General features: G+C 40.9%; 2 protein-coding genes across 3 annotated transcripts in view; one reads left to right on the top strand and one right to left on the bottom strand.

Annotated features, from left to right (window-relative positions):
* Positions 1–25,033, bottom strand: part of LOC140127380 (dual oxidase 1-like) — a 164,785-nt gene extending 139,752 nt beyond the window's left edge. The window contains exons 1-2 of one of the 2 annotated variants that reach the window (XM_072148000.1): positions 24,908–25,033; positions 23,328–23,451 (exon numbers count right to left, since the gene is read on the bottom strand). The gene's annotated coding sequence lies outside the window, so the exon portion shown is untranslated. The remainder of the gene's footprint in view (positions 1–23,327; positions 23,452–24,907) is intronic. The other variant, XM_072147999.1, reaches the window with a different exon arrangement.
* The window catches only part of LOC140127381 (dual oxidase maturation factor 1-like), a 39,478-nt gene continuing 35,159 nt past the window's right edge, over positions 23,526–27,844 (top strand). Inside the window, exon 1 of the mRNA XM_072148001.1 lies at positions 23,526–23,662. The gene's annotated coding sequence lies outside the window, so the exon portion shown is untranslated. The remainder of the gene's footprint in view (positions 23,663–27,844) is intronic.

Genomic DNA, 27,844 nt, shown 5'->3' with positions numbered 1-27,844 from the left:
TTTTTGGTACCATGCTACCAGAGATGTTCCTCTTGTGTTCCCATTCACTGTCACTGCTGTCACTGGTGTATTTCCACAATATGAGTAAACATAACTGAAATGAAATTAATCATACACAGTTTTATGCTGTTTTCCACCCATAACAGTTAAAAACTAATCAAAGAGATACACATAATGTACATAATGGTATCAACAGTGTACCCCGCCCCAAAAAAAATGTAATATGTCTCCAGGTAAATGCTGCCCCATGCGCTTCCATGGCAACTGAACGTGGTGGGTTGGACCACGCAAGTGCAGGGGACAAGAAGCCTGTGCAGAAGTCAGGGACTTAAGCAGTTTGCGCCACCACATTCACAGTCGGCATGGACACCATCACACCTCCTCCTCCATGCTTAATGGTGGGAACCAGGCACATAGAGTCCATTCGTTCACCTTTTCTGCATCACACAATATAATTCCATGTGTGTTAATTCATAGTTTTGATGCCTTCAGTGTGAATCTGCAATTTTTATAGTCATGAAAATACAGAAAACTTTGAATGAGAAGGTGTGTCAAAAATTTTGGTCTGTTCTGTATATAAAGCAGATCCTAACAGAATTTAGGGACAGAAATACTGGCAGGGTTTACAAATTTTACAGAATATTTGCCTTTGGTAATATTCTGTAAAGCAGATCCTGGACACGCCTCCAGCAGAAGACTGGATCTGCTGTCCGTCAGGCTAGTAACCCTTTCAGGACGTGGCTGAACTGCAAAGAGCAGGATGTGGCTCAATCAATCCAAACATAGAAGCTTAAACCACAGTTTACACACAAGAAACACAAACAAATTAATGCCACCTATTCTGCCAACTGCGAATAGGGGGACGTTTTGGCACGGACATTACATAGAGCTATACAAAGGTAGGTCCATAATCATACTCAATAAATCCTTGTACCAGAAACAAATCGTGCTTATGCTAGGAGACAACTCCACATACACCAAGGTGAAAAAAAACCCAACTGAAACACATTGGGGCAGATTTACTTACCCGGTCCAGTCGCGATCCAGCGGCGCATTCTCTGTCGCTGATTCGGGTTCTGCAGGGATTCACTAAGGTCGTGCGCCCGATGTCCACTAGGTGTCGCTGCTGCACTGAAGTCCGCCGGAGTTCACCTTCTCCGTCTCAGTGTATGTGAGTGCTATTCTGCGTTTTTTCCGAATCTGTCGGGTATTCCGACGGCAACGCCCCCGATTTCTGTCGCATGAAAGCTGGCGCCGATGTGCCAAAATCCGATCGCGTGCGCCAAAATCCCATGCCAATTCGGCGCAAAACGGAAAAATTCAGGAAACCCAACGAAAATGCGTCATTCGGACGCTTAGTAAATGAGCCCCATTGTGTCATTCTAGGTAGCCCAACACAGAATACAGCAGATAAATTAATATCTGATTTCCCTAACATACCTATTTTCAACCTCCTCTCCATCCAATCACTGCTGGAGCGGGGTTAGTACTTGAAAAACTTTCCTCCTGGATAGACACCTTATTACAGCAATTTTTAACCCGCACTCCAGGTTGTATTAAAGATAGTTTTTAATTACTATATGCCAGGCTGACAGGTTGTTGGATCCTCTTCACCACTGCAGATGATGACTCAAGCCACTACCTGGGCCCAGAGTCTAAGTGGTACCCGGTTTTCACCAGGTCGCTCCTCAGGCGTGACTTGTCTGCAATGGCGGCCAAGGTTGAGGTACAGGAACGGCAGTCAATCTCGAGGTCAGGTCCAGGCACAGGGTCAGGGCAGGCGGCAGAGATGCAACGTCAGAGTCCAATCCGGGGTCAGCAACAGGAGGTCCAAGCAGAGGGGTACGGGAACACAGCGCACAGGACAGCAGCACGGAGGAACACTGGTACATGGGAAAACGGAGGAGCGCAGGTAACACAGGAACACGGAGGGAGTCAGGAACGCAGGAGACACAGGAACGCTGGAGACACAGGAACGCGATAGAGCTTTCTCTCAGGCTGTGAGACACAAAGAGGTGTGATGGGAGAGGCAGGTATAAATAGCCTCATGGGAAATGGCCAGTGCCAATTAAAGGAAACCTACCACTTGTAGTGGCAGGTTTCCGATAGCAATACCGGGCACCAGCTCAGGGTGAGCTGGTGCCGGAGCTTATTTTAGTTAGTTTTAAAACGTTATAGCCGGCGCAGGCAGGTACGCGCTCGGCGCTTACCGTGCACGCGGCTACATAGGAAGTGAATGAGAGCCGCGTGCACGGTAAGCGCCGAGCGCGTACCTGCCTGCGCCGGCTATAACGTTTAAAAAGTGTTTTAAACCGCGATACCGCGGTTTAAAACACTAATTAAAATAAGCTCCGGCACCAGCTCACCCTGAGCTGGTGCCCGGTATTTCCATCGGAAACCTGCCACTACAAGTGGTAGGTTTCCTTTAATGGCACCCTGGCCCTTTAAATTTTCCAAAGCACCTTCAAAAATCTATAACTTTTTTATTTTTCCATGTGGAGAGCTGTGTGATGGCTTGTTTTCTGTGTAACAAATTGCACTTCATAGTAATGGTATTTAATTTTCTATGCCATATACTGGGAAATTCTGAATGCAGTGAAAATGGTGAAAAACCACATTTGCGCCATTTCTTGTGGGCTTGGATTTCACGGCTTTCACTGTGTGCCCTAAATGACAGGTCTGCTTCATTCATTGGGTCAATACGATCACGCGGATACCAAATTTGTATAGATTTTATAATGTTTTCATACATTTACAAAAATTAAAACCTCCTGTACAAAAAAAAAATTCTTCATTTTGCCGGCTTTTTGCGCAAATAACGTTTTCATACTTTGGTGTATGGAGCTGAGGTTGGCATCATTTTTTGCGACTTTTGATGGCGTTTTCAATGCTTTTATTTTTAGGATTGTACGACCTTTTGATCACTTTGTATTGAATTTTTTATATTTTTCAAAATGGCAAAAAATGCCATTTGCGACTTTGGGCACTATTTTCCGTTACGGGGTTAAATAGATTGCTATATTTTGATAGATCGGGCATTTTCGGACGCGGGGAATACCTAATGTGTTTATGATTTTTACTGTTTATTTATATTTATATCAGTTCTAGGGAAAGGGGGGTGATTTGAATTTTTAAGGTTTTTTTAATATAATTTTTTTTTTTTTTTAATTTTAATTTTTTACTATTTTTCAGACTCCCTAGGGTACTTTAACCCTAAGTTGTCTGATTGATCCTACCATATACTGCCCTACTACAGTAAGGCAGTATACGGGGATTTTACACACCATCTATTACAATGTGCAGATCGCAAGCACCGATCGTGGGTGTTAGCGACGGGTGACTGCTTCATTGTGAAGCAAGCACCCGGCGAGTATGAAGAGGGCTCAGCCCGTGAACCCTCTGCATACTACCCCATGCACAATAAAACGTACAGGTACGTCTTATTGCGCTATGGGGTTAATTTAGTCTAGGCCGACATTGGACACTGCATCATTCACACAGTATCTTAATCATAATGTATACAATCTCAAATTTACTTACTCAATTTCGGATACTAGCATGAGACGAACAACTTACATGCATTCACTCTGATTTGTACAGAAAGCCCACATCGGGTAACACTGTATTATATGCAACAAGCTGTCATCTCTCCATGTCATCCACAATCTACCAAAAGGTGAATTGACCAGAACTAAACGCACATGCTCCACAAACAAGGCATACATACAGCTGCCAAACAGATTTCATCCCGACTGTAAGCAAGAGGATACATTATTAACAATATAACCGGGATTTCTACAAATCTGGAACATAAATACAATGGAATAGTAAAGATTATCAAGAAACCATAAGGTTTATAAGTTGTTTAAAAAAAGATCTAATTATAAGCATAACCCAATAAAAATAACCCATATATTGACCTATAATCAATACTGGACAGGTGTTAAAGGATAATGGGGTATTTTAGAAATATGGAAAACTGCTATTGGGCTAGATTTTGGAAAAAACATATAATGCACATTTCATCCAATGAGTAGCCTCCTTACACCTTGAGACATCACTTCTGTTTTTCAGTGGACTTTACTTCCTCTATTGTCTCCAGGTGAGAGGAGGCGATTCATTGACTGAAGCAGGTCCTGTGATGCCTAAGATCCTCCTTCCATAATGGCCCAAAAAACATGAAGGAAACAGGGCTCAGAGCTGGCTAAGTTTCCTACCCTGGCCCACTAGGAGTTTTCCATATTCCAGAAAATCCCATTTAACTAATACCTGCCTAATCTGAGATTATTGAGTCATTTGGAGAAGTTCCTTTTTTATGTATATTAATTATTTTTAGTAATCAATATGCATGAGCCTATAGTAATACTGACAAACATCTAAAAGGTTGGTTCAGTCGAGTCTTTTTGCTGACATGTTATTAACAGTTGTTCTCATTTTACAATGCCTTTTAAAAGATGCAGGAAATTATTATAATTAAAAGTACTGGTTTTAAATGGAAGTGATCTATTTGGCCTATATACTGTCCACGCCTTAAATTGATCTCATTACACGAAGATTTGACACAGATATGTCTTTAAATGCCTAAACAAATATTAATTAGGTAAAGTTAATTTATGGATGCGATAGTATTTTTTTTTTTAATTATGGAATCTGCAATTTGTAACTATGAAATCTTGGATATAAATGATCACTTTGCACATAGTTTGGAAAAAGAAAACAAAGCAGACATAAACTTGTTTCTTTCTAAGTCGTTTGACCTGCTGGCCATCACTGCAACATGAATTCAGCAAGGTGACACTGCATCGCCTGCTGCTCTGTGCTTCAATGGCGTGGTCTCACTCCTCCAGACCTGAGAATAGGCAGGGAAGAGGGGTAGGCATACTCCTCTCCACACAGTGCACCTTCCAAGTCAATACTTTTGAGGTCCATACCCTCAGGATATTCCGCCCTTTCTTTCTTCATGTGGCTGTAATATATCATCCTCCTGGCTCAACCTACCAGCTTTTCAACCAGTTTGCTTCTTGGTTTCCTCATTTTCTATCCTGTGTAGAGATGGGCGAAGTTTAAGGCTGGGAATTAAGATTTTTTTTTTTACGGTGGGAACTAAGGTTTTTTTTCTCCTTTATTTCCAAAATGGGTGAGAGCACAACATGTAACATGGGACAGAGAACTCTGGGAAGTAGAAAGGAACACTCTCGATCACATGTGCAGAGCTGCAAGCCAATCAGCAACCGGCAGGCTATGGCTGCCCTATAAAACAGGCAGCCATTTCCAAACTTGGCATTTCACACTGCATGTGCTGCCTGTAGCGTCCAGCTGCTTGTACCATACTGTGCTGTAGTGATTTTTGCTCCAAGGGAGTCCATTTTGGGGGATCTGTATACCTCAAATAGCTGTTTTGTTGCTGAAGTGAATAGGAAGAAATCATTGTAAAATCCATATCGTTTCTGGAGGGATTTCAGCTACTATCCCAAGGTGTCCGTTTTGGGGGATCTGTATACCCCAAATAGCAGTTCTTTTTTTGGTGCTGAAGTGAATAGGAAGAAATCCGTGGCAAGTCGCTACTGTGGCCATGAGTCAGCAGGGTGGCAGCAGTGGGAGAACGGGAGCCAAATGGCTGTGGGGTACAAACCCTGCTTCACAGGTCCAAGTAGGCAGTGGCACAGGGGCTCAGCGAGGTAGCAACGTTAGTAGTCACTCAGTGCAGAGTGTTGGCAGTAAAATCACCACGTCGGCAGTGTGGCAGTTTGTTGTTCAGACACCAGAGGAGCCGAGCGTGTGTATATGTAGAATCTGCTGGCAGAAAGTGAAACGTGGCCAGGGAGCTAATGTTGGCACCAAGGCCCTGCGTCAACACATGCAGTGTCATCATCCAATGGCCTGGGAGAAACAGATATGGAGGTCCATCCTGCCGCCGCAGCAACAGTGCCAGCCCTTCACAAATATGTACGACAGAAGGTGGGCCAGTCCTTGAGCTTATCGGTTTCTTCCAAGGTGCACGGCAGCGCGGATGTGTGGAGCTGTAACTACGGTCAGGGCCAGTACATGTCCTTTATGGCCCACTGGGTGAATGTGCTTCCCGCCCAGCCACACCAACAACTTGAACTAGAGACGCCGCTATCTCCTCCACGTTGGCAGTAGTGTGGCATCAGAGCGGGTGTTTAGTGCGGCGAGGGCCATTGTTACCACAAGGAGAACCCACTTGTCCAACGGTAATGTGGAGACTGACCTTTGTCAAGATGAACCAGGCTTGGAACGGCCAGGATTTCAACACACCAGTGCCTTATGCATCAGATTAGATCAGGCATGACGCCTCCCCCAAACTTTTAGAAATGAGTCTGGATTCTAACTACCTGCCTAAGCCACTATTCTGATGCTGCCACCCCACTCCATCTGCCTCCCACTATCTTTACGAGGGACTGGAATTGTCTGCCACCTCCACAATCTGTCATTGTGCCACTCTGTTGCCTACCATGTTGCCGCCACCTCCACACTCTGTCATTGTGCCACTCTGTAGCCTCCTGCTTCTGCCGCCACCTCCACACTCTGTCATTGTGCCACTCTGTGGCCTACCATGTTTCGGCCACCTCCATAATTTGTCATTGTGCCACTCTGCGGCCTACAACAATTTGACATGCTTTGTGCAGCACTGCGTAATCTGTAGGCGGTATATAAATAAAGAATTATTATTATTATTACTCATGCTGCTGCCAACTGACCCTTGTCTCCCTGGAACACCCTGTGATTTCTATAATGCTGTTTTCACCCTCCACCACTCTATGACGTTGCCACTATGTTTGGTTTTCCCCTTCATCTCATCTGTCAGAAGGAATGAAAAACCTCAGGATTAATACAGAGGATATGCAGAGGATATGCAAATATCCCATTTACTGGTCATCTTGTTTTGGATCGACTCCTGTTTGTTTTTGGCTTTAGCAATGCTGATGGATTATTGACCGATTGAAAGCGGACACTGAGGGATGAAATGAAGGGCAAAATGATCAGGTACGTCAATGCAAAATTACTGCCGACACCCTCTCCACTCTTTGGGGGGGGGGGGTTCTACATGTTCTGCGTTTAATAGAACAGGTTCTGTAGTAATCTATAGAATCACCTAATGTCACTGTAAAAAGATTGCACTCTTTGATGTTATAGTGGGATCTTGGCCCTCAGCTCAGTCCTTTCGAGCTGGCACAGACGTTGCCTTGTCAGGCTGCGTTCCCTCTTCACTTATTTGGTGAAGTTGGCCTCTGTAAGTGCCCATGGAATTGAAGAGTGAAGCTATTCTAAGAGCAGTGGCTGTCATGTGTTTTGTCATACTAAAACACAGCATTGTTTGAAGACCAAACCACGCTCCCTATGCATATTTAAGCATGGCACAATGTTCTACAACACCCTACAGGCTCTCTGCGGTCAGGAAATACCTGTTTTTTAACGTGATTTATCATCATTCGATTCGGTCGAATCGAATTTCAACAAATTCACCCATCTCTAATCCTGTGATATTCAAATGCTCATCATGGTAGACTTTAATATTTCTATTAACACCCCCATCTCCCCTTAGACCTCTCTACTTTTATCATTAACTTCCTCTTTAGAACTCTCACAAATCACTGATTCTCCTACTTACCAGGAGGAAAATATTCTAGACTTGGTTGTTGCTTCTTCAGTCTCTAACTTCACTAATCCTGCCTTTCCACTTTTAGACCATAGGCTTTCTCTTTTTTATTGTTAATAATTTCTCTCCTTTACAGAACCTACCCATTTATCACACTTACCAGAACCCACATGCCATTGATACCTTAAGAACATTTCTAGAATCCAACCATTGCTTACAACTGAAATTTTTAAAACACTAATTGTCACTTTAACAAAACTACTTTAACTACCTACTAATCGGTCTTCCAATAAATTAAACTCTCTCTCTCCTCTCCTGCAATCTATACTTAATGCAGCAGGCAGGTCTGTCTTTCTGAGCTACCGCTACACAGATGCATCCAGTTTATTCCAGTCACTGCACTGGTTGCCAGTCTCTCCTTCCAAATACAGTTTAAGGGGGTAATGTCGGGAAGACAAGTTTCTTACATGTACTCAAGATAACAAAAAACTACTTTATCTGTTATATCTGTGAAATGCTGTATTTTCATTAATAAGTCCAAACCATCCTGCTGTACACAATGTCAGTTGCCCCTAGACATAACCCTGTAACTTCTGACTTATGGTCGGGTGGCCGCCATTTTAGATTTGTGAGTGCCTGGAGCTGAGATTTCTTTCTCTCTCTGAGCCTGTAGCTACACCCCCTGCATGGAGCTCACACTGATCACTTCCTGCTAGATGATCATGAGCAGAGAGCAGCTGAAAACTGCAAACTACAAGGCGATAAGTGATCTGGGGGAAGGGGGAGGCAGGCACATATCTGTGAGACTGCGAACAGAGATGTAGCAGAGCTGACTGTGTAATAGGCATCTAAGGGATCTCATGCATCTCTGATCTGTCTCATCTCTCTTTCTATATGTCAGTGTGTTAGTTCAATGTCAGAAGCCAGATGAAAGTGCATATACACCGGTACCCTGATATTCTAACCATATTGAGACAGAACTAGATGGATTATAATGTGTCTACTTAGAGAATCCCCGCCCACACCCTGGAATTTTGCAATGAGCAGCATTGGGAGTAAAAACAGCAATAACATTGAGTAAAATTGTAAAGTAAGGGGTTAAAATAATCTTTATTGTGCAAACATCACTAGGGAATTGAGGTTTGAGAATTTTATTTTGTGAAAAAACTTCTTTAAGTTAATCTCCCTCATCCACAAAGCTCTCCATAATGCTGCAGCTCCCTACCTCTCTTCTCTTATCTCAGTCTATCGCCCATCCCGTGCTCTTCAATCCACCAGTGATCTTAGAGTATTCTCTTCCTTAATTTGAACCTTCCACTACCATCTCCCGGACTTCTCCCGAGCTGCACAAATTCTTTAGAATGCCCTTAGCCAGTCTATCAGACTAATGTCCAATATCCAAAGCTTCAAACGTGCTCTTAAAACCCATTTATTAAGGCAGGACTATCACACTCCCTAACTGCATGCAAATTTAATTCTCTCTTTGCTAAACAATTCTGGACACTTATCCTGTCTCTAATGCAGAAAATGGCAGGTAATAAGCTACAGGCATCTCTGCAGCCATTGCCTTTGGACTTTGTATATAAGATGGCTGTTGATGGCTGGGTCAAGCAGGAGTATCTTTATTTATTAAATTATTTTTATTCCATTCCCTTTTTAAAAATGGGTAGACCATTATTCAATATTCAGTAACCACTTTCTTCCTCATAGTCTATAAGGTCTTATGAGCAGGGCCTCTCGCTTCTATTGTTCCATATGACTTTTATTACTGTGCAATATTTTATTTTATTGGTATGTTCCCCAGAATCTGTGAAGCAGTAAGGAATTTGATGGCACTACATAGATAAAGATTATTACTAAAGATATTATTAAAGATCATTACTAAGGATATTATTAAAGATTATTAATTATGGGGGCAATTTATCATTGTGCACCAGCATATGATGTACAGCCCACCCATTTGCCGCACTGGATTTATCAGGAATTAGTGAACCTGTCAAAATTAGGGTTTAGCAAGTTAGTCAGAACTTCAGAAAAAAGTTCAGCTGTGTGGCACCTGGATTTGACCTTCACTTGAACCCGAATCCAAATCAATGGGGTGACCCAAAAATGACTGTAGGAAATAGAAGGACAATTAACCTGCAAAAATGGGGAGAAGGTTAAGTATTTAAAATATTAACATAAATTTTAAAAAAAAAATTAACTGTAATAGAAGACCCCTCATTATGCTCCTAAATCTCCCCCTATCTGGCAGCTTTCCACTATTGGATGTTATGCCTATACAGATTCAGTTATAGGCACTGCATAATCAGGTGTTCTTTTCATACAGATTGAGTTATAGTCACTGGCATTCCACTATAGGATGGTCTGCATATACAGATGTGGTAACAGACAGTGGCATTGCACTACACATTTCCGATTCAGATAGATATACAGTAACAATCGCTGACACAGCAGTATAGAATGGTATACATATACAGTTACAGTCACTGGCATAGTACTATAGAATGGTGTGCACATATAGTAACAGTCACTGGCACAGCACTACAGAATGGTGTGCATATACATACCGCACTATAGGATGTAATGGGTATACAGATGCAGTTACAAACTCTGCCACTGCACAGTAGGATGGCATGTATATAAGGTTGCAGCAGGGACGGATTATAGGGGTGCACATGGGGCGTGCACCCCTGGGTCCCCACCACATTGCCCTTAAAGGGACATAATGTGGGTGATTTGGGTGGTTGCATGCTGGGGGAGGTGTTTATAGTGATTGCTGGGGGATCTGTATATAGTTATTACTGGGGAGCTGTGTATAGTGGTTGCTGGGGGAGCTTTATATAGTGATTACTGGCGGCTGTATAAAGTGATTACTGGTGGAGCTGTATATAGTGATTACTGGGAGCTGTATATAGCAATTGCTGGGGGAGCTGTATATAGTGATTACTGGGGGCTGTATATAGTGATTTCTGGGGGCTGTGTATAGGTATTACTGTGGGAGCTGTATATAGTGTATATAGTGATTACTGGGAGCTGTATATAGTGATTGCTGAAAGCTGAATAGCAATTGCTGTTCCCTGTCTGGACTATAGTCAATTGGGACCCCCCACCAGATTTTATGCCCAGGGGCCCCGCCAAACTTAATCTGGCCATGGGTTGCAGTAACAGACATTGGCACCACCTTATAGGATGGTATACGTATACAGATATAGTTACAGACACTGACAACACACTATAGCAGTGATGGCTAACCTATGGCACTGGTGCCAGAGGTGGCACTCGGAGCCCTTTCTGTGGGCACCCAGGGCATCACCAGAGATGAGTCCAGGTATTTTCCTGCAGTCCCAGACAGCCCAGGACTTGCTGTGCACAGAGCTATTTTAAAGTGACAGCGCTACCTGGGACTATTTTCTGCTTTATTGGTGTCCTCAGGGTGCTGGAATCAATGAAAACTGTGACAGAGAAGGTAGTATAAATCACAAATTAAATTTCTGTATTGGCACTTTGCGATAAATAAGCGGGTCTTTGTTGAAGTTTGGGCACTCGGTCTCTAAAAGGTTTGCCATCACTGCACTATAGGATGTTCCGCATTTACATATGCAGTTACAGACACTGGCACCACACTATACCAGTGGTTGCTGGTATAGGTACTGTGACTGGAACCATACAATAGGATGGTATGCTTATACAGATTCAATTGTAGTTACTGGCAGTGCACTATAGCATAAGATGTGTATACAAATACAGATACAGTTAATGGCACTGCACTATAGGATGATATGCTTATACAGATTCAGTTATAATCACTGGCACCACACTATAAAATGTTGTGCATATACAGATGCAGTAACAAACATTGGCACGTAGTAAAGAATATATGCATGTAAAGATGGCAGCAGTCACTGGCACCACACTATAGAATGGTATGTGATTACAGATTCAGTTACAGACATTAGCATCACACTATGGGATGTTATGCATATATAGATTCAGTTACATTCACTGGCAGTACATTATTGGCTGTTATGTTTTTACAGATTTGGTTGCAGAGGTTCCAGAGGTTTGTTAAAATAGGCCAACACCATATTCCCAATGTGAGTTTCACTAATGCATAGAGGGAACACCCATCATTTAAAGGGAAAAATTAGACAGCCTCGGGTCTTCGGAAGAGGCTTCGAGGCCGTCAAAGCAACGGATTGCCGCTCCCGATGACGTCACGGGGAGCCCTTGAGCCCTCTCCATGCACCGGGACCTGACACACCATACTATTATGGCACGCATCGGTAAGGGGTTAAAGGTGCACCTAAAAAAAAGATGCTGCTCACTTCCTGAGGAGTGCAGGGGGTCCCAGAAAATAGAAGACCTTGGGGCACATTTACATACATTGCCACCGGAGTTCACTGAAAGTGCACTATAATGCTGTGTGCGGCGATTCACTAAGATTGTGCGGCAGAAATCATGAATGTGTCGCTTCCCCTTACAGGACCGACAGAGTTCACCACCTTTTTTAACATAGGGCGTGTGACACAAGTTAAGTACGGTACTCAGTTCGAATCCGTGTGACGGCATGCCCACTAATTTGTGTCACATAGAAGCCAGCACAGCTGCGCCACAAAAGGGTCACGTGCACCACAACCCCACCACCCCAGCACACACACTTCTTAAATACCTGTGCAGGCCGTTTTAGCCCCGAAAAAGGTGCACAGTCCGACAAAAGTGTACAGCTCAACCCTTAGTAAATGTGCCCCCTTGTATCACAATTAAATTCCTCAGGTTTCACACCATGCTTCATAATATGCAAATAAATAACTATTACTCCCTGACAACAAAATAAACAATGTCATATTCCTCTCTACAAAGTTCCAGATGTGTGTTAAAAGGGGCCAACTCCATATTCCCAAAAGTATTAGAAGAACATTGAATAACAAAGTCAATGTGAGTTAAGCCAGGACATTGTAAAAGCTACAGTTCTGTAAGTAATGTTCTTCAGTACTGTAACTGTAAGGAGGGATCACCCATTATTTAAAGGGAAGGTTTCCACAGTAATATAAAAAGACTACAGGAGTTTTAAGACTATTCACCCCTTCCCGACATTTGACGTACTATTACAGCATGGCGGGATGTGCGTTCCCGCAATATGCAGTAATAGTACGTCATGCTTCTGGCACTAGCTCCTTAACAGAGCCGGCACTAGAAGCTGCGGGTGTCGGCTATATATTATAGCCGACACCCGCCTCTAATACCCGCGATCGGAGATTTCTCCGATTGCCGGTGTTAACCTCTAACACGCCGGTGCGTGTCAGGGGCATTTAACTGGAATCTGACCTGTAAAATGCCCCTGTAAAAGCTCACCTGTAAAAGTAAAGAAAAAAAGTTAAAAACACAAAATAAACACAGTTTTTAATAAAAAGAATTAATTAGATAAAGTTAAAGTCCCCTAAACACAAACATTCCCTATACACATCTAATAAAGTAAAAAAAAAAACTGAAAATCACCAAAACTCCCCACCTATTTGGTATCGCCACGTCTGTAACAATCTGTACAATAAGTCAGAAACATTATTGGACCCATACAGTGAACGCCGTAAAAACAAAACCCGAAGAACTTGCCAAAAATGTAAATTTTTCATAAAATCCCTTCACAAAAATGTTTCAAAAAGAGATTAAAAAAAGTTATGTGCACCAAAATGGTACCACTGAAAAGGACAACTCAACACATAAAAAATAAGCTCTGTCAACCAAAAAATATTAGTTATATCTCCGAAAAGATGGCGATGCAAAAGCAAATGAAATTTTCTTTATATTCGTTTTTTGCCAGTAAAATTGGAAAAATATATAAAAAACTATATAAATGAGGTTTCACCGTAACCGTAGTGATCTATAGAATAAAGATATTATAGTATTTTTAGTGTACGGTGTACGACCCCAAAAAGATATAAAAAAAAGAAACCCAAACTTGACAATTTTCTTTTCCTCCATACATTAAAAAGTTAATAAAATCTCATCAAAAAGCTACAGCCCCACTAAAATAAAGTATTTGTAAAGTGCATCTCATGTCGCAAAAAATAAGCCCTTATATGTCCAAATTGCCAAAAAAATAAAGATTGTATAGCCATTATAAAGTGACAATGCATAATCTGCTCTGAATGATGCAGCTTCCCTTCGATGCCCTGGCATGTGCCCATACAGCATGTTACCACCACATATGAGGTATTTCAAATGGAACAACAAAGCGGGATGTATATGAAATAAATCAATACTTTATTAGACACAATAAGAGATAAAAACTATTAAAAATGCAACAGATGTGCATGTACTAAAAATCCACCAGTCTCCCTTGGTGAAAAACACAATATCAGATAGTATATACAATGCCAACTGTATAAAAATTACCCGGTTCCTATTCAGCCTAAAGCAAAGTATTTCAAAAATAGCATGACCCAAAGAGCTAGGCTAGAAGGTCCACGGAATACAGACAAATGGAATTTATTATTACCTGAAGTTCATGGCAAGGCCATTCAGGGAGCTGGAGGAGCAGAGTCCCCACGTGTATCGCCTGTCTGCACAGGCTTCCTGAATCAGCCTGAAGGGGGACAGTGATGTAACCCTTCTCACAATATTCTCCTACAAAATGCAGGCTGCATTCATAGTAGTAGCAGTAGCTATTATAGGTTTTCCACTCTCCTCTGTTGAAAGTCTGTGAGGTATAGCCCAACAACAGGAAGTGAAATTGTAGACCTCCTGTCAGATACATAAAATTTTTACCAGGTAAAACTGAGATAAATGACAAAAGATTTTAAGATATAAAGCAACAACTAAGCAACTAAATAGGGGCATTTGGATATTATAACAGAAGGAGAAAACAGTTTTAAAAGATCTTTCTATTTTCCCCTATCCAAATTGAAAAAAAAATTAATTTTTATTAAGAAACATTGGACTAGAAATTACATCAAAGGCATTAAGCATTATAGGTGGTCTTGGATTACTACTAGCCCCTCCCCTCCCTTCTCTTTCCCCTTCTTGTCCTGTGTTTTCCTTTCTGTAATTGTATTATGCCCTTTTCTTTTTTTGTCTAGACCTTGTCTTTGTGTCAAGTTGGGTGGGAATTTATAGCCAATGCCCTACATGGGAAATTTCTGTGGCAAATAGTGCTTTTGATTCAAATCTCCCCTGTGTGGTTGATGCTTAGGCAAACTGCGCTTGATTTTTTCTTTTGATTTTGTTTGCCATGTTGCCTTTTCTAATAATTGCATTTGCATGGTCTTTCCTATGTACTGTAATAGGTAGACTATCATCGGACTGCTTTGTAGTATTAGCTATGCAACATTGTCCCCTTCGAGGGATTCTTCTAAATAGACCTGTATCCCGGCATTTTCGGGGTTTTTTTCATTAAATAAAACTCTTTGAAATTAAAAAGACACAGTGCATCTTTAAAGGGATTGTCCACTTTCAGAAAATAACTGATATTGTTTGGGTAAGGAAAAGTTATACAATTTCCCAATATACCTTCTGTATCCATTCCTCACAGTTTTCAAAATATCTGTTTTTTGTCCTTCTATAGAAAGCTTCTATGTCTAGAAATCTGCCCGTGGTCTTTTCAGGGACACAGAGGTGCACAAGCCACTAGTATCACACATTACTCTCTGTAATAAGAATGGCTTGTGCACCTGCATTGTAGTAGATTTCTATCCAGTGGAAGTAAACTAGAAGCTTTCTATAGAAGGGCAGCAAGCAGAGATCTAGAAATCTGTGAGGAATTGATATAGAATTATATTGGAAAATTATAAAACTTTTTCTTACACAGAGAATATCAATTATTTGCTGAAAGCGGACAACCACTTTTAGTGCTGGCCACCCCTCCCCATTGGTGTAGCACCTAGTAATTGACTTTCACTTGATTGCTTATACTTGTTTGTACTAATTTTCCAACTGTACATATATTTTCTTGTGTGTATTGTATTGTCTCGTGTGATTGTCTATTCTACAGAACTTTCTCTGTTTCTCTCTGCTGCTCATGCTGCTCCCCTTGCCCACCTTGCAGTCCGCACTTTGAGCACTGTGCAGATAAGCTATTAACTCTTAGTGCTCACACAACACAGGCTATAGACTTCATGTTACTGGTTTACTCATGATTTCTCCAACTTTTCTTGCTCCACCATTTGATGGAAGCTACCAGGCTGTCACCATATATATCCTGTATGTGCACTGTGTAGTGTTCAGTGGATTTAATAGTGGGAAACTAAATTGATTAAATGCTAATTACAAAAAATTTGTCAAACACTTTGAGAACAGAAAATGCCATACCTTTGGAAAGAAAAGAGCGAGCAGCACAAAGTAGACATCGTTCTGTTTGTTTTTAAAGGGGGAATCATTTGGTAAAATCATTATAACTTTACAGTTATGTTTTAAGATTTCAGGATCCACTTTCCCCCTTGGTTAAAACCAGGTCACATTACATACACAATTTATTTTACCTATAATATTCTTACATTTAAAAATACATAGAGACCCTTCTTTAATGTTTAAATTCCTCATGAGTACTTCTTTGTCAGAGGGTTCCATTATCTCACTGCTCTACGGTGAATGGTATCATTCAATTATCAGATGTTCGGCTTTCCAACTTTGATCTCATATTGAGTTCAATGACAGAGAAATATGTTGCAAAATCCATTGTCTCAATGGATTCTTGTGGCCCTGGTTATAAAGAGTTAATGGAAAAGATACTTTTATACATAGTTATCGCCGCTTTAAGTTCTACTATGTATCTACATACAAGTAGTCTATGCTGATATGGGAAAATGCATCCGCCTGAATGAAGCCCCATTGTGCCAGCCACAATTTACTTCTGACTAGTACAAAATCCAATAAAAAATTATTTTGTCTTTTTTTTTAAAGTACAAGCATAAAGAGATAAAATAAAGATGTGTTCCTACAGTATGGGAAATCCATTTGCAGCTCTGTACAAAATGAAACAGTAATACAACTTGCTCCATGAATCTCTATAATTGTCTGTTCTCTGTGTGTCTGAGAATATAAAAAAAATAGGGCCGGTATTACTCCGTGAATAATATATAGGTCAATGCATGTAAAAAGTACCTCCTCTGTGTGTCTTCACGGTATGTTGTGCATAGAAACTACTTAAGGTAACTAATTTGTAACAAAATGATCTATAATCTGTCTTTGCTAGTAGTATAACAAGGGATGTGTCCACCTTTACTGGAACTTGATTTTGATTACAGATACAAATATAAGACGCAGATTATGTTAAAATCATGTTTTGCTTTTATTTTAAAAAATTCTAAAATGTGTTGCAGTATGCACAATATATATTGCAATATGATAGACCATTATAAAATGTACCTTGTATTTGTTGAAATCAGTTGTGTTTCCAATATAATATTCATGCTCATTGCTTGGAGTTGCAATTAAGAAGAAAGATGGGCTGTTTATTCACTTAAAAAATATCCTGGTCTTTCTAAAGATCTGATGTATCTGACCACATTGGCAGAGACCTTAGATATTTTCTTGCAGGGAGGAGGTGGACTAATAAGAGCCACCATGCTATAGAAAACATTTATACACACTGTTAAATGAATGGTTATTTGTTCAGCAGCAACCAAAATATTTAAACACTGACTCATAGACAATGGACAGATTTATCAAAGTGTCTTAAGGTTAGAAAGCGCAAAGTTAGATGGACAGTCTTAGGCTACACCACATGTTTCTAAGTCTTTGGTGCTGAATGATAACTCTGGTATAAATTAAGGCTGTCTAGAAAAACCAGAAAAACATTCCATATGTTTGATCCCAGGGCCAGACACCTATTGTCTCACCAGTCGCAAAAGTGCCTAGAAAACCTTACCCCCAATATCTTTGGAATCACATTCACTAATTGATTTTATTGTTCAACTGTTCAAATCTTGTTGACAGCTTGGATATGTTGTTGTTCATAGATGGACATTGGTTAAGTACAAATGCTTTCCAAATAGCATTATGCATTCCACAGCGACTATTTTGTCCCTTTCAGGCTTCTATAGACAGCCAGATGTGTTTCAAACTGCTCCAAGTGCATTCTACTCTACTAATGTAGGTTTTATATTTTTATTATGGCCACTATTTGAAAAATATTGTTATCAAAGTATGAACTTTGTAATATATGTATTTTCTATTTTGAACCAATTGTAAATGATTATATTTCTTATGTAACATTTATCTAAATCTTTATCTAAATTAGATTATTTGTGTGTATCAAACATATAAATATTGATCTATCTAATACATAAGGCTGAGTGTGTGTCTGTGTGTGTGTGTGTGTGTGTCTGTGTGTGTGTGTGTACCATGTGATTATGTATGTACCTGGTCACCTTCCATTACTGTATAAAACTCCAACTCTTTCTTTACTAACCCATTCTGTGTCCTCCTCCTGTTTGTTATACAGAAAACATCAGATATATACCAAGCTCCAGGCTTCTCTGCAGTCCCACTGGCCTTGGCCTTGGACCAGTTCAAACAGCAGCATATTTTTTTTTAGTAAACTATTTTATTCTGTTCCCTTACTGCGTGTGTCTGAACCATTATACAAGCTCTTATACCTCTTGTGTCACCCCCTTCATCCTCATAGTCTGTAAGCTCTGGTGAGCAGGGTCCTCAATCCTATTGTGCCACATGACTATGTTTGTTATGTAATATTATATTTGTATATGTCCCCCATTATTTCTAAACTACTACAAAATATGAAGGCCCTATATAAATAAAGATTATTATTATTATTTACATTGAAATGACAACCCTTAGTCCTGGAGATAAATAACCACTATTGGAATATCGCACACTGCTTGTCTTTACATTATGATCTACTCTATTTAAAGGAAAGTGAGTTAGAATTATTTTTACATACTGCTCTATTTGATAATCATATGTTAATAATTTTAGGGTCAGCCTGCTTGTGAAACAGAATGACAACAGTTGGAATAATATTTTAATTACTGCATTATATCAGATAGTGTATACTATGCTCTGTAATAGGTTCTTTTATTAGACCTTATATAGACTTTGTGACACTGTTTAAATATAATATAATTTAACAAAAAATTCAAAAAACGCCTAGAATAATGCTTCATGGTAAGGACTAAATCAGCATAAACGTTTGTGTAGTTAAACCAAAGAACTTTCTTAAACGCAGAAAAGGTTGATATTAAGTATGAGTTCTCCAGAGGTCACACTAACATTTTTCTAGAAGGGTAATAATACTCCTTTTACTATTTTTGAGGAGTATTTTTAGCTGAGGAGGAGTATGACATTTTCAGTATTGCAAATATATAACTCATGTGTCAGTATCTTCTGTGTTTATATAGCAAATTGAGGCAGTTATAGTGATCTTACATCATGCATTGACCAGACTGGAGCTGACGCCACCAACCCCCCAACCGCACTGTGGCTGCAGCTGCCGAAACCTCCCACCACCAGACTGTGGCTAACGATGCTCCCGCCACACGTCCAGGCTTTGGCTAACGCATACTATTTTCTCCCTTCCGGTGCCCAGACTGCAGCAGACGCTCCCGAGCCCCAGTGGCCAGACAGTGGCTAACACACACTGTACCCCCCCCCTCCTTCCCATGTGACTAGACTGCGGTAGATGTGGTTGAGCCTCAGTGACCATTTTTGTAAAAAGCTTTTTTTAAAAGAAATTTTATTTAATTTTTTTTGGTGTGTGTGTGTTTGGAGAGGGGGGTGTGTTTTTGATTTTTTTTTAATTAACTGAATTTGTGTCTTTGTAATTTTTTACGTGTTTTTAGATACTGTTAATGCACATCACATATAACATAACATCTTATGGTGATCCTATAGGATCACTATCATCACTGCTCCAGTCACATGACCTTCTAGCCAAGGCCACTGGCTGCAGGAATCCGCTGCAGCTCCGTAGGAAGAATTAGGGGAGAGAGGAGAAAACTCTCAGGCAGATTTATACACCTAGGAGTTTTTTAAAAGAGTAAAACTGCATTTGTATGGGCGTTAACGCGATCTCTGGGAAAGGCGATGTCATCTGCTACCACCTCAACCCCTGCCAGACATGCAGTCCAATGTAACATACACCTCATGCCAACTCAGCTCCCGTCAGACATGCAGTCTTATGTAAAATACACCTCATGCCACCTCAACCCCTGCCAGACATACAGTCCCATGTAACATGCACCTCATGCCACCTCAACCCCTGCCAGACATGCAGTCTGATGCAACATATACCTCATGCCACCTCAGCACCTGCCAGACATGAAGTCCCATGTAACATACACCTCATGCCACCTCAGCACCTGCCAGACATGCAGTTCCATCTAAGATACACATCATGCCACCACAGGCCCCCGCCAGACATGCAGTCCCATGTAACATACACCACATGTCACCTCAGCCCCCACCAGACATGCAGTACCATGTAACATACACCTAATGCCATCTCAGCACCTGCCAGACATGAAGTCCCATGTAACATATGCAATATCCCCCACAGGGGCCTAGCCTTTTCTTTGGGCCTGGAGGAAGCAAGGGCCCAGAATACCGGGGCGGCTGGCGTTTTCGGCCTAGGCACGCTGATGTCATGGTGCTTGGTATGGGGACCGGAGGGCTGTCCTACAGCCTGGCAAGTCGCCAGCAGGTGGTGTGTGCAAGAAATATGGAGAGAGACGCTGATGTAATGGTTCTCCCTGGGGCAACCCAGAGTGTCTGTAAGATAAGTCCCTGGGTAATGGATAGGGTGCCGTGGTGGTAATAGCCGTATCCGGGGATCAGACGGAGGTAAACATTGTGCAAAATAACTCACGGTTCTTTATTGATCAACAGCAGCAATGGGCCTTAACAGTATCACAAAAGATTCGGATTACTGGATTGGTCATGGAGAGGAGTCCTCAGGAATGGCTCACCAGCCTGGTAGTAGATGCAGGCTGGGATAATTTGGATGTAGCTGTGTCCAAACTGTGGAAGCTGCAGCTCTGGATTTGAGTCTCTTGACTCTGGTCCTGAGATTTGGTTCTGTGTCAGTACTGAGGGTGTACTGACACTGTCTTTCTCTCTTCACTCTCTCTCTCTAAACACTAACTGACTGGACTAACCTGATGCCCTTCCCTGCCCATGGGTTTTATGCTCCTGGTCAGGTGGTGGCTACCTCTCCAACCACACTCCAGTGTACATTGCAGAAACAATATTGGTCGAAACCTCACATCCAATTAACCATTGTCTCTTCAGGCAGGATCTACAGCTGCTGATTACCTAATGAACCAGTGCTAGAACCTTCTAGAAGGTTCATGACTCCCTCAGACAGCTCCTAACCTGGAGAGGGCGCTGTTCGCAAACTACTCCATTGCCAATACGTTGGCAGGGGTGTCGCACATACACCTCAGGCCACCTCAGCCCCCGCCAGACATGCAGTTCCATGTAACATAAAGTCCATGTCACTTCAGCCCCCGCCAGACATGAAGTCCCATGTAACATACACCTCATGCCACCTCAGCACATGCCAGACATGCGGTCCCATGTAACATACACCTCATGCCACCTCAGCACATTCCAGACATGCAGTCCCATGTAACATTCACCTCATGCCACCTCAGCACCTGCCAGGCATGCAGTCCCATGTAACATACACCTCATGCCACCTCAGCACCTGCCAGACCTGCAGTCCCATGTAACATACACCTCATGTTACCTCAGCACCTGCAAGACAATAACAGACTAAAAACCTGTGAGGCATGAAAAGAGAGATCTTATCTGCTTGTGGCCTCCAGGTAAGAAATGGGGGGTCATGAAGCTGATATGAGTATTGCCACTTTGTAAGCTGTTAAATCTTTGCATTAATTTATACTCCCATTCTTTCCTTTCCCTCTGTGTCTTGAAATCTCCTATTAAAATAGTAATCCTACACAGTGTGGTCCTTGCTGGAAAAATGTGCGGCTACATTTCCTTTTCTTTTTAATTCCAGAATGGTGCAAGTTCAAGCACTAATGAAGTTTCTGACCCATTTCTCCAACATATAGGCCTGTGGTGGGACACTGTTCACACATGATAAGGTACAGCCCATTCGAAGACCTGCAGGAAAATGTCCCCTTGAACCTTTGTACCTGCTGTGATTGAGGTACAGGTAATGAACACCCCTGTGAATATTCCAACACTTTTTGCACCTGTTTTGCATGAAGGGTGAGGTGCCATATTCTGACAGGGGTCTCAGGGCACTCTGGACAACAAGTTGTTTCAGGTTTGGTGGTTGCTGGAAGAAAGGAGAGGAAAGATTCTGTGTAGCGCTGCGGAATTCGTGTGCACTATATAAATAAAGTAATGATTATTATTATTATCTCTTATGTGAGCAACTTGTCTTTGTTGATGGCTACTTCTTTGCTTAATTGGTGGTCAGTCACTTTCGCTTAATTGGTGGTCAGTAGACCAACTGGAGAAATTCAGACTGTAGCTCCAGGAGGTGTTTTTCCACATCTGACTTGTCTGATTAGATATGATTGTAATGTATAGCCTGACTGTATAGAATGGATTGTTTTGTGTGTTTAGAGCGAAAGCTGTCTTCTTCCAGGTAGGCTGTTCTGACTGTTGACATTTGGTATATTGTTGTGGATAAGTGGCTGTCTTTAATGTGTATGGTAGTTTTCAGAAAGTGTATTTCCTTATCTGTATAGCTTAATTTCAGTCTGATGGTGGGTGTGTAAGTTGTTGTAACCCCCATGGAATTGAAACAGGTCCTCCTCACCTGCAGTCCAGATGATCAGAAACGGGCCATAGACTTCATCAGTGCCTGAACGTGCACCTATCCAACATTAAAAAAAAAAGGAAAGATCTCCTATTTCTCTAGACAGGAACATACTGTGGAAGATTTGCGGATTGCTATTTAATGGGATATTTGAAGGCACTGATGGAAACGAAAGAAGGGCAGTATAAATTTAATTTAACACCTTACAATGTGGTCTCAACATACATGCCAGCTTCATGACCTCCTATCTTTGACCTGGAGTCCACAAGCAGATAAGAGACTGGGCTCTTTTGTCATGCCTCACAGGTTTTTAGTCTGTTTATTGCCATCCTGTCATACATAAGATGTCTGTGTATTTATCAATCTGTTGTTTTAAAGTTTTTTTTAATATTCTTTGATGATCACTGCTTAGTGTGTATAAAATGCTGTGAATTTTCGGTTTCATGCATTACATCATGTCTGACAAAAAGAACAAGCATTCTCGAAAGCTCACCATCAGATATTCTCAGTTAGTTTTAAAAAGGCATTGTATGATTTCCTCAAAAAGGTATCACTTGATTTTTTCACTCTTTTCCTGCTCTCTATGCCTAACACGATACAAATCTGGACTATTTTCTTTCAGCATTTAGCACTGCAGATCCTAGCAGGGTGATCTTTGCTGAAAAATTTAATCAAAATATGCTCACAGTTTAAAATCTTAATAGTAAAAAGTATACTACAAAGCCACTGCAATGAGTTTTGCTTACACTGCAAAACATGAAATCAGATGATGAATGCTACAGGTGAGTAATATAGATCCACCTAAAACATAAGTAACTTTCCAGTGTGCTCTTCTTACCTCCCTTCTTCCCATCTATACAGTCTCACTATAATGTAGGATTATTTTACAGGAATGACTGCATTATCACAAAACATACTGCGAAGAGTTGTCAATATAGCAAGAGGAAAGTCACTGACCTTCACTTTAAAGTAGGTTTTTAGCAGCTTTATCCTTCCCTTCTCGCTTTCTTTAGACCTGCAGCATTGTGTGTGTGTTTCTTAAAACTTTGTGGGTGAGACAAGATAATCTCTGAATCAGGCTCTGTTAAGGAGAGGGCGGGGAAAATCTCATTTAAATATACAGCTCCAGACATGTACATACAAAGTGTGAGTCCTAGTCAATTGCTTACACCTCCCTCAGTAGACGGATGTGAAGAATTGTATGGAACTCAGTATTCACTGATGAAGCCGCAAGGTATTAAAACTTATTACAGACTCAGGAACTGCAAACCTCTCAAGCAAATAAGAACAAGGTAAGAGAACTCTTCTGCTTCTGTATTAATGCTTGACTTTTATATGTTGGCAACTCAGATCTTTGTTACTACAAGCATTGAGGCAGTTCTGTAAAATAACTCTTGCCAGATAGATATGCCAGAAATATTTCATTGGGCATTTATAGTTATGGTCTGTAGTTAATCAATCAAAGCACACAGAAAACAAGAAGGGATTTTTTTGACTTTCATTCAACCATTGTACTGTAGCTTCACGTAAAGCCATAGATCAGACATGCTATAATTGTTTTTTTTCTGTAATATTAGGGCTATGTTAAAAAATGCAAAAATATCTTTCTGCAAATAATTATAATTCACGTCTTGCTCTTGTTCTGTAGTTCCCAATTTTATACCAGTCCATTTTACATCTATCAAAATAAAACCTCATGTGCCATGCACTTTCCCGTGTAACCAGTTTATTCAAGTCTTTCAATTAAGCTCTCTATTCTATTCCCAATGCCTGCAAAGGTAGTCTTTAATGACTAACTCTCCTTAAAGGAAATTTACCATCAACATCATGCATGATAAACCAGCATCACTAACTGGTAGATCCAGGCACTGTGACTGTGGAAATCTTCTTATGTTAGTTATCCATGGCTTCTCTCCTTCTAATATCCATCATTATAAACCAGGGGCACTTACTCATTGATCCAAGCACCGTGGCTGTGGAAATCTTCTTATATTTGTTATCCATGGCTTCTAAATAAAGCATGATAAACCAACATCACTAACTGGTAGATCCAGGTACCATGACCGTGGTAATCATTTGTTATCCATGATCTCCTTTCTTTTAAAATAAACTTTTAAAATTATGTTAATGAGCCTGAAGACCTGAAGACCATTAGAGGCAATTAAACTGTGCAGGAGAAAATCTCCCCCATGCTCTCTTTGGACAACCACCCCACCCACCCACTCTATTATGTAATCTCACACAGTGGGAAGGGGGAAGGACTCATGCACAGTGTAACAGCATGTGAAGCTACAGCATGGAGTCTAGTAAAGCACCCAGAGCAACTCTGGTGCATTAGCATAATTGGGTCCCATCACTGACTATTGTGGTACCACACTGCAGATTTTAGCCCATTTGGAGTATGTAACAATTACAGAAACTATTTGTTTCCACACGATCAGTTCTTCACATATTATCCCCTAGTTCTTAACTCTTCTGCTTCTAAATGCAATGGCTTTGTGATACAATACAAAAGGCTTCTGTAGATTTTCACTTACCTCCATGTACAAGCCATGCATGTTAGTTATAAATGATCTATTTTTCAGAAATGTATCTTGGTTATCAGTTTTAGGATTTTTACTGCTATATGCTTTTCTGTTCTTCTTATATCTTGCATACCAATGTAATGTTAATCTTGCTGGATACAGAATATTTAGGGTGCTGGCAGGGTGATCCTCCCACACAACATCATGGGAGGATTTCAATTGTATATTAAATAACGCCATTCAGATCTGCCTGTTTAACCCCTCAGCCTGCTGTCTTTTGCAACCAATGAAGGACTCCCTCTGTTATTCCATTTCTACTTCACAAAGCACTTAGATGATTCTGACACAATGGGGTTCATTTACTAAGGGTCATGCTCTGCACTTTAGTCGGACTGTTCACTTTCTTCAAGGCTAAAATGGCTTGCATAGGTATTTAAGAAGTGTGTGCGTTGGGATTGTGGCGACCCTTTTGTGGCGTAGCCGTGCCGGCTTCCATTAGTGGGTGTGCCGTAGGACAGTCTAACTTTTTAGTCAGACAATGCCCCTTTGCCATTGTAATGAATGGCAAAGTTAGGCCCCCTGTGCTTAGCAACATTAAAACTGTCAAAAGAAATAGTAAGATAAAACGAGTTTTCTCCTGAAAATTACCTAATACAGGCAGTCCCCGGGTTACATACATGATAGGGTCTGTAGGTTTGTTCTTAAGTTGAATTTGTATGTAAGTCGGAACTGTATATTTTATCATTGTAATCCCAGCCAGAACTTTTTTGGTCTCTGTGACAATTGGATTTTAAAAATGTTGGGTTGTTCTAAGAATCAGGATTAACACTAAAGCTTCATTACAGACGCCTGTGATAACTGTTACAGCTGATTATTGTAGCCTAGGAATAAAGTACAATAAATTACCAATATCCAGAGGTCCGTTTGTAACTAGGGGTCGTATGTAAGTCGAGTGTTCTTAAGTAGGGGACTGCCTGTACATATTTTCAGATGGTTCTTCAGATGGCAGAAGGCAGCTTATCTTACATTCAAATGTACAAGAGATAAATGGTAAGGGTCTGTTCACATGGTAGTATTTGAATTTAATATAGATAAAATCCTGGGTAAAGATCCTCTGCCAGGTATTCCAGAGCTAATTTTGACTGACATGACCTATATTCTGAGTGGTGTCTGACCAGAAGGTAAAATATGAAGTTGTTTCACAAACAAAAACCCCAACTTTGGAAAAAAGAAAGCTAGATGGCCTCCTAATAATTAAATAGAAAAATTAACCTGCTGTGTGAATTGACCCTAGTACAGAATGGCCACTGCAGAGAGTACAGAGCAATCCAAAAAAGTAAAAAGATGCACAATATAATAATAATGATCTGATAGGATCTTATTTTTTGAAAATCTATAAACCCAAAAATAAGGAAAACCCAGCAATTAATATAAAATATATTTTATTAAATAACCAAAAAAGTACTTAAAACATACACTAAAATAAGGGTAACACAGAATGAACAGGGCATGATGTATACTGAATCATAGGGGCACTTTGCGCCACACTTTTGTTCAGACTGTGCCTGTGCTTTAATGTTAAAATCGCTTGCACGGGTATTTAAAGGGGTATTCCAGGAATATGAACGTCTGACACAAAAACCCATGATGATATAAATAAATGAATACAACAATACTCAATGTCATTAGTCACAAAACGGAGCTTAAATAATTTGATTTTATGATTTACAAAATTTATGGCCTCTCTAAAGTAGGTGGAGTTATCACTAAGATGGCCGCCACTGGAAACTACAAGTTCCATGATCCTTTAGTACTCAGTAACTCCTCCTCCCTCTTATGCTCTGCTCCCAGTGATGATGTAACAGACTCTGGATGCACTGCAACCAACCAACTACAGCCAAACATAGTGGTGATCACATGACCTGCCCAGGCAGGTTCAGGCCATGTGATGTGGACATGTGACCAGAAGCCATCTTCTGTCCTGCAACGGACTGATTAAAGGGCCAGTAGCATTTTAATTCTTCATTACAGTGTATGTCATCAGCATTTTCTGCTAAGGGGAGCAAAATTTTAAATAACAACTAATTATACAATAGCTTATATTTTGAGTGCCCACTTGTATATGAATTATGCTGATTCCTGGAATACCCCTTTAAGAAGTGTGTGCGTTGTGACACGGTGCATTATAGTTGGACAATGCAAATTTTCCATGAACTCCAGTGACAGGGCAAGCAATTGTGCCCCAATGTGTGTGGAGAAAAACAACTACCACAATGCTGACACCTGGAGCAGAGTAAATCCTCACTTCATACAGGCTAACATATACCTAGCATAAATACAGAGGAAAAAATACAATAGGGCAACAAAAATTATTGTATATAGACCATAGTAGCCGATCCTCGACACATGCTTTGCGTAAGATGGTTTGTCATAGGTACCCTTTGTCATGGGTATACTATAATTATTTTTTTTACCATATTGTCTTGTGATTTTCCATTTTAAAGCAAACAAATGCAGTGCCAATAAAGTGCCTTTATTGTGCTCCTCCCCGTTTTCTTTCCTGGGTTATGGCAATTTCTGTTCTGAAGCTGCTTATCAAAAATCTTTATCAGCATCATAAGGGGCGGATTAAGGGTGGTGGGGGCCCCTGGGTGCAAACTGGTGGGGGCCCTTCCAATAATGCTTTTGGAGGTATATAGCCTTCCAGCCCCCTGTAGTATATAGCCTGCCAGCCCCCTGTAGTATGTAGCCTGCCAGACCCCTGTAGTATATAGCCTGCCAGACCCCTGTAGTATACAGCCACTAGCCCGCTGTAGACTTTAGCTGCCAGTCCCCTGCAGAAAATGGCGATCTCGACAATCTCCCCCAGCGAAGGCAGCTGTGTCTCAATGGCACAGCTGTCATCCTAGACCCCTATGTGCATTGTGAGTGGCCATGGGCCACTGCGCA

This window comes from Engystomops pustulosus, chromosome 4, assembly GCF_040894005.1.
Source record: "Engystomops pustulosus chromosome 4, aEngPut4.maternal, whole genome shotgun sequence".
NCBI lineage: Eukaryota > Metazoa > Chordata > Amphibia > Anura > Leptodactylidae > Engystomops > Engystomops pustulosus.
The sequence above is the reverse complement of the archived record's forward strand: the minus strand, read 5'-3'. Positions and strand labels throughout refer to the sequence as shown.